The 7,824-nt window shown below is 30.2% G+C and overlaps 1 pseudogene; it reads right to left on the bottom strand.

Annotated features, from left to right (window-relative positions):
• Positions 1-252: 252 nt before the first annotated feature.
• On the bottom strand, positions 253-921 carry LOC107644554 (uncharacterized; annotated as a pseudogene).
• Positions 922-7,824: the final 6,903 nt, after the last annotated feature.

Consider the following 7,824-nt stretch of genomic DNA (forward strand, 5'->3'; position numbering starts at 1 on the left):
GTATCAATAGGAAAACTATACACTTAGCGAGAGAACAAACACTAAGTGACTTCATTCTACATGAATGGGAACAGTTTTTGTAATCTTATTCGATATAGTAGAAGAAAAATGCAACTGCAAACTTAAGTGATTATTTTGGAAAGCCAACAACAAATTCAAGGTTCATGATAATCAGTAACAACACATTTAACTTTCAGCAACAAATTACTTTCAGCAATAAAATTGAAACAGAAAGAACAAGGGTAAAAAAACTCACTGCACAAAGAAAGGACTGGCAGTGATTCTGGCTATACCCACGTGATACCCGGTGACCAGACGGCAGAACTGATGGCGACAGAAGCTCGGCGCGGTGGCTGGCCCTCAACACCGGTGGCGACAACGACGATCCCAGTTCCTCATTCTTATCTGTTCCGTTCTCCTTCTCTCCCGCAGCAGCAACGGCAATGGCGGAGCCTTCACAGCAGCGGCTGTGGCTCGATGAGAGTGACGCGGATGGCATCCTTCGTGTTCTGTCTCCCCGTCTCCTCAGGCTTCTCCGGAAACAGCGAGAAAGACAGCGACACGGGCTTCCTCCAACTGCGGCGACAACGGATGCAGTTCGGCGGCTTCGCGGTGACAGGCGCGACAACTCGACAATTCGGCAGCGGCGATGACCTCTCCTTCTGCCGGCAACGCTCCTCTCTCTCTCTCTCTCTCTCTCTCTCTCTCTCTCTCTCTCTCTCTCTCTCTCTTTCTCTCTCTCTCTCTGCGTGGGTGGCTGGCGCGATAATGGAGGGTGAGGGAGGTGTGTGAGGCTGAGTGTGGGTGTCGAGAGGGAGGTCCATGTGTGTGTGTGTGCTGCGGTGTGGAAGGAAAGGGAAATGGGGGGTTTGGTGGCTGCTGATGGTAAAATGGGGAAGTGTGGCGGGGAATGACAGTGAGGCAGTGAAATTAGGGTTAGGTTAGAGTTAATGGGTTTTAATTTGGGAATTTAGGGTTAAATTAAGGTTTTGATTTGGGAATTAGAATTTAGGTAGAATATTAATTTAAAACAAAATTTAATCCAATAATAATATCTATAAAAATATTATTTAATTATAATTTAAAATTTATTTTTAAATAAATACTCTAATTTAATTATTAGAAATAATAAAAATCAATTTTCTCTATAATCATAAAATAAAGTTAAAAATCTAATTGTTCACGGTTAGACCGGTTCGATCGGTCTGATTTTCAGAATCATGCTAGCGACTGATGACCAGAGGAGAGGGGCTGGCGACAGATGACGTAAAGATCATAGATACCTTTAGGTTACTCTCCAAAATCGTGACCACAGACCCTTTTAGGTCACCCTTTTTTGAAAAACCGTGACCATAGACCATTTAAGGTCACCCCCAAAATCGTAGCCATAAACCTCTTTAGGTCACCTCAAAAAACCGTAACCAGAGACCTCTTTAGGTCATCCTTTCGTAAAATTGTGACCATAGATTATTTTAGGTCACCCCTCAAAACCATGACCATAGATGTCTTTTGGTCACAGTAAAAAATCGTGACCATAGACCACTTTAGGTCACCCCCAAAACCATGACCATAGAACCCTTTAGGTCACCCCCTAAAAACGTGACCATAGACCTTTTTAGGTCATCTTTTTTTAAAAAACCATGACCATAGACCATTTAAGGTCACCCTCCAAAACCGTGACCATAGACCCCTTTAGGTCACACCACAAAACCGTGACCATAGACTCTTTTAGGTCACCCCTCAAAACCGTGATCATAGATGTCTTTTGGTCACGGTGAAAAACCGTGACCACAGACCCTTTTAGGTCACCTCCCCAAAACTGTGACCATAGACCCCTTTAGGTCACCTTTTTTTGAAAAACCGTGACCATAGACCATTTAAGGTCACCCCCCCAAAACCGTGACCATAGACCCCTTTAGATCACCCCAAAAAACCGTGATCATAGACCCTTTTTGGTCATCCAAAAAAACTGTGATCATAGATCCTTTTAGGTCACCCTCGTAAACCGTGATCATAGACCTTTTTAGGCCACCATTTTCTTAAAAACCGTGACCATAGGTACTCTATGGTCACCCTTTTTTAAAAAACCGTGATCATAGCTTTTTTTCTTTAGTTACGATAAAAAATCGTGACCATAGACCCTCTATGATCACGGTTTTTTATCGTGACCAAAAAAATCGTAATCATAGACCCAAAATATTGTAGAGTTAGAAAAACTATATCCTTTTATTTTAAAAATAGACTTTTATTTTGAAATATTAAATTGTATGTTACATGTTGGCATTTACGGTGTAAAAATTTTTACAGAATCATTAAATTACCTTCATTCTTTAGACAATCATTATTTATACGGTAAATAAAAAAAATAATTATTTTTGCTGATATAACATCACATAATTGAATGTATATATAAAACTAATTTATACCGACAATACATTAAAATTAAATTATATTTTAAAATGAAAAATACCTGTTAAACAAAAATATTTTTGTACATACACCACTAAAGGTATGGTCCTTAATAGTTAATACATTCGTATGCCATTGACGAAGCTTTGACAAATAAATGCAGTGAATCAATATAGCGTACTCTTGAGAATATTTAATGTATTAATTGCATTTGGAAGCAAATATTTAACATTTTTCATTCCATTCATGGGATTGGATAGGATAGAACCAATTTTAGTTTCTCTCTCAATAATAATTACAATTCTTTCTTTTATTTCAGTCCTTGTTTTACTGAATTTAATTCGTCAACGTTACTTTAAAAAGGAAAAATTTTTGGTAGATAATTAGCCAAAATTAAACTTTCTATAATTTTTTTCATTTATATAATTTAATAACAGTTTTATTTTTTATCTCACTCTCATATCAATTCACTTATTATATTCTTATCAGCCCTTTTTATTAATGACATTAATTATAATATCATATTCCTTACTATTAGGTATTCTTGTAATTAATACTTAATATTTTTTTTATAATTTAATTTTTATATTTAAAAATACAATAAAAACTAATAATAATTATAAATAACAATAATAATAATTTGTATTAAATAATTTAATTGTAATTAATTTTTTATTTTTATTAAGTCATTTATCATCATCAATTTAGATACAAAACTTGAAAGCTATCCTAATATGGTTTTATTTCCATTAATTCAATTATTTTCATTCAAAATTCACAACTCTAATACCATTACAAACACAATTAGAAATTTAGAATAGGTCAAGGAATTTTACAAGAAGTCATTTTTATCATTGCAAATAGTATGACAATTGAATTCGACCTTGGTACTCATGGTGGAAAGTGCTGATGAAGAATTTGAACAACAGACGGACTCACTCGACGAGGTTGTTTTCAGGCAACCAATTTTTTAGAATATGAAAAATCACACTAGTTTTGATGAGGTATGGTAATGAACCGATTTATTTCTTTTTTGTGTTTTTAAGTGTATTTATAATTATATTGTACTACTATGTTCATACACATAACATTTATACATTCATATACATAACATCCATAATTACATACAACTAACATCTAAAAATTAAATTCATGTTTATTAGATATTACATCCATACACGTATCATTTTTTAGTTATTGCATAAGTAACTATAAAGTTAATACAAAATATTTTTAAATTTTATCATAATTGAATTTAAAAAAATGCCAAATTCTTAAATTAATTTATTTAATTGATAAATTTACTCATAACATCCATAATTTCATATTAATAACATCCATAATTTATACTCATAATATTTATAATTTCATACCTATGATGTCTATAATTAATAAATTTTTATAATTAATATTATCAAATTTTAAACTATACGTCTTATTGTATTCTTTAAATTATCTCATATGTGCACTAATAGGTCATGATTTTAATTATTTTAATATTTTTATTTAATATTCATATGTATGCTTATTTATTGATTTTAATATGACGGGTTAATAATTATTTTTAAAAAATTATTTTTAAATTTTTGTATATATTTTATATTTTATTTTTTATTTTTTAATAGTCTATATGTAAAATATAAGTTGTATAGTAGAAGTTGTTAAAAATTTTTAATTTAACTTCTATAATTTTTTCAGAGAATTATTGTATTTAATGGATAATAATGTGATTGATAGATATTAAAGATTTGATTTGAGAGAAACTGAAACTGATTTTGAAAAGAACATTAATTACTCCAAATATACAGTAAAATTGTAGGTGATAAAGAGAATAAGAAATAAAGAAGTGTATATCATTTACTTATCAAGAGAATAAAAATTTTTCATGATATTTTTATATTATAATTATTTTTTGGCTACCTAGTATCACCCCTTTAAAAATTGGAGGGTACCCTTTAAAAATTGGAGGGTTGGAAGCTTCGCGAAGAGGGAGAAAGAAGAGAAAAATTAAATAACAAGGAAAGGGGCAGCAAATTTTCTTCAGATATATATTAGTTATCCATTTATGTAAAATGGCAATAACTTATTATTATATTCATATTTAGAATGGTTGTTACTGTGTAAAAATACTACCAAATATATATATAGAAGGGACGATTGTTAGACATTGATTTTTCCTTTACTTCAGGTGAAACATAAAAAATTCTATTTAAACTATAATTCACCGAAATAATATTATCATTTATTTATGAATTATAGCGCACAGATAGTCCTTAAATTTAGGAAAAGTATAGGTAACCGACAACATTTTTGAATAATGTGTGAACAATGTGAATTAATAGGGTTAAAAGAGTAAATTAATCTTAAATTTAATTAGTAACATTAAATTAAGATATAGTGTATTTTTATTTGATTGGTAGTTATTCATGTTGTTCAAGATGGTCATTGTTTACCTGGAAATGGATCATCTCCAATTTTTTTAACATTTGAAAAAATAAAATGTGATTTCTCACCATTAATTTTATAAGTGGGATTAAAATTAAATATGAGAGAGAAAATAATAAAAGATGAGAGATCACAACTAACACCATCTAATTTTTTGTTTCACTGAAGATGATTCACTCTCTTATTTACCTAACACTCCCCTTAAATTTATTAGCAAAACCCAAATAAAGTCAACTTTGCCTTCAAGAAATTTGGTAGTTATATAATAAATAAATATTTTATGAAATATCAGTAATACTAGAAAGATAACATTTAAAGTTATTTCATTTTGTGCATGCAGCAATTCATTGATTAGCAACAGACTTTAAATAAAGTTTAGATCTACAACGAATTAGTTATTAACCTGTCAGGTTAGGAAATACCGTAAGAAAAAAAAACTTGATAGGGTTAAAATTGAAATTTTACTTATATTCACTCTATATAAAAAGAAAGACAAGAGCCCTCTACAAAATTGATCATATCACCAAGTATATCAACCGATTAAATAAAAAGATGACTATATCACTCTCCAAAGTAGTAGTATCAATGTCAATGTTATTAGCCATAATTTTTTCCTTGAATTTCAATGTTGGAGTGGGTGGTGATCATGAGGATGGCTGGATTCCACCAGCCACAGTGGTAGTTTCCATTTACAATAGATTGAACAATAAGCAGCTTGGTGTTCATTGCAAAGACAAACACACAGATTTTGGATTCCAAAGAGTATCAGGTGGGCATATGTGGGGTTTCACCTTCTATCCTAATCCTCTTTGGTTCACATCATTATACTTTTGCAGCTTTACATGGTATGGAGCACCAGTTCACTACTTTGACATTTATGATCACAAACGTGACAAGAATGCCTGTGCAACTTGTGTTTGGGATATCTTTGAAACTGGTCCATGCAGGGTTACGGATAATGCTTCTCTACAATGTTATGCTTGGAAACAATAATCATGGGGTGTAACATATATATTACATGATAGATTTTAGTATGGCTATGATGATGATAATTATAATGGTTATACAAGTGTGGTTAAAATTAAAGTCATATTTTTTCTTAAATTTTGATAACCTTTTTTTAGCTATATTTTTTAAAAAATATTACTAAATATTAAAAAAGCGTTACTTTAATTTTAATAATATTTTTTAAAATATTATAAATACCGCCGTCACCGTAGCCTACTAGAACGAGATTTTATATATATAGCTTAATGTTTTTATATTTTGTCTTTTGAATTTCATATATTCAATATAAATAAATGAATAATATGCCTATAGCCGCATATATCTTTAATAAATACAAAAAATAGAAGCACCTTTTGTGCAATTTAATTTCCGTTCCTTTTTATTTGTTACTTTAGCATGCTTTTCTTTGCATTGTTTGGTAATATTTATTAATTTTATTTTTATATGCATATTTATTATTGAATCTTCAATTACCATATCATTAATCTATTAAAAAAATATTAAAAATGATTATTATTTTTGAGATTTATTATACATACAAGTTTTTTGGGCATACAAGTCAATACAAGTTAGCGCAAACCCAACAAAAACAACCATTAATTTAAAGAGCGTATAAACATGCGTTTCCTGCCAATGAGCCATAGCTCAAACGGCATGCTGCCCCTTCCCAGCCCAAATCTACCAACTTTGCTTCCTCAATTTTAATAGTGTGAAATGAGAAACAGTTCTTCTTCAATGTTTGTATTCCACGTTCTTCCTCCTCCTCCTTCTCTTTCTTCTTTGCATTTCTCATCCTTTTTCTTCGCATTCCTTCTTCTTCGCGTGTTTATTTCATCCTCATCGTGGTTCTTTTTATTGTTGTTATTGTTGCTGCATTTTTTTCCTCCTTCTCTTTCTATTGATTTTGCAATATTATGTATTTTTTTTCTTCTTTGATTTTTCCTCCCAAGAAGAATTATAAGAAAATGAAATAAGAAGATGAGGAAGAAGAAACAGTAGAAAATGAGGAGGAGGAAGAGGAAGAGTTTTAAATTATGCAAAACTTATCAGAATAAAAATACACTCAAACTTCTTAAAATACACCCAAATATCTTCGTGTTATACCCAAATAGTTTTGTGTTACACCCAAATTTGCTACAAATACAGAAAAATATTTTCTCTAATGCTGTATTTTTTTTTCTTTTTTTTCCTTATTTCTTTCTTTCTTTTAGTTAATGAATGTAAATTCATCCTCTTTCAAGTAATTTTGCAGCATTATGTGTATCTTTTTTTTTGTTTGATTCTTTTATTTTTATTCTTGTTAAAAGAATAAAACAAGAAGAAACTTGAGAAGGTAAAACAAAAAGGAAAAGATAAATAAAAAAAAAGATGGTGATGATGATAAAAAAAATAGAAGAAGCAGTAAAAGATGAGGAGGAGAAAGATGAAGAGTTTTGAATTATACAAAACTTATCAGAATAAAAATACACCCAAAAATTTTAAAATACACCCAAATTTCTTCGTGTTACACCTAAATATCTCTGTGTTACATCCAAATTTGCTGCAAATACAGAAAAATATTTCTTCTAATGCTGCATTTTTTCTTCTTTTTTTTTCCTTATTTCTTTCTTTCTTTTTGTTAAATAAATGTAAGTTCATCCTCTTTCAAGTAATTTCACAGCATTATGTGTTTCTTTTTTTTCTTTGTTTGATTTTTTTTGTTTTCATTCTTGTTAAGAGAGTAAAACAACAAGAAACTTGAGAAGGTAAAACAAAAAGGAAAAGATGAATAAGAAAAAAAGAAGATGGTGATGATGATGATGATAAAAAAAAAGAAATAGTAGAAGATAAAGAGGAGGAAGAAAAAAAATTTTGAATTATGCAGAATTTATCAGAATAAAAGTACACCCAAATATCTTCGTATTACACCCAAATTTGCTATAAATACAGAAAAATATTTTCTCTAATGCTATATTTTTTCTT

This window comes from Arachis ipaensis, chromosome B5 (genome assembly GCF_059453495.1).
Source record: "Arachis ipaensis isolate K30076 ecotype BB chromosome B5, ASM5945349v1, whole genome shotgun sequence".
NCBI classification, from domain to species: Eukaryota; Viridiplantae; Streptophyta; class Magnoliopsida; order Fabales; family Fabaceae; genus Arachis; species Arachis ipaensis.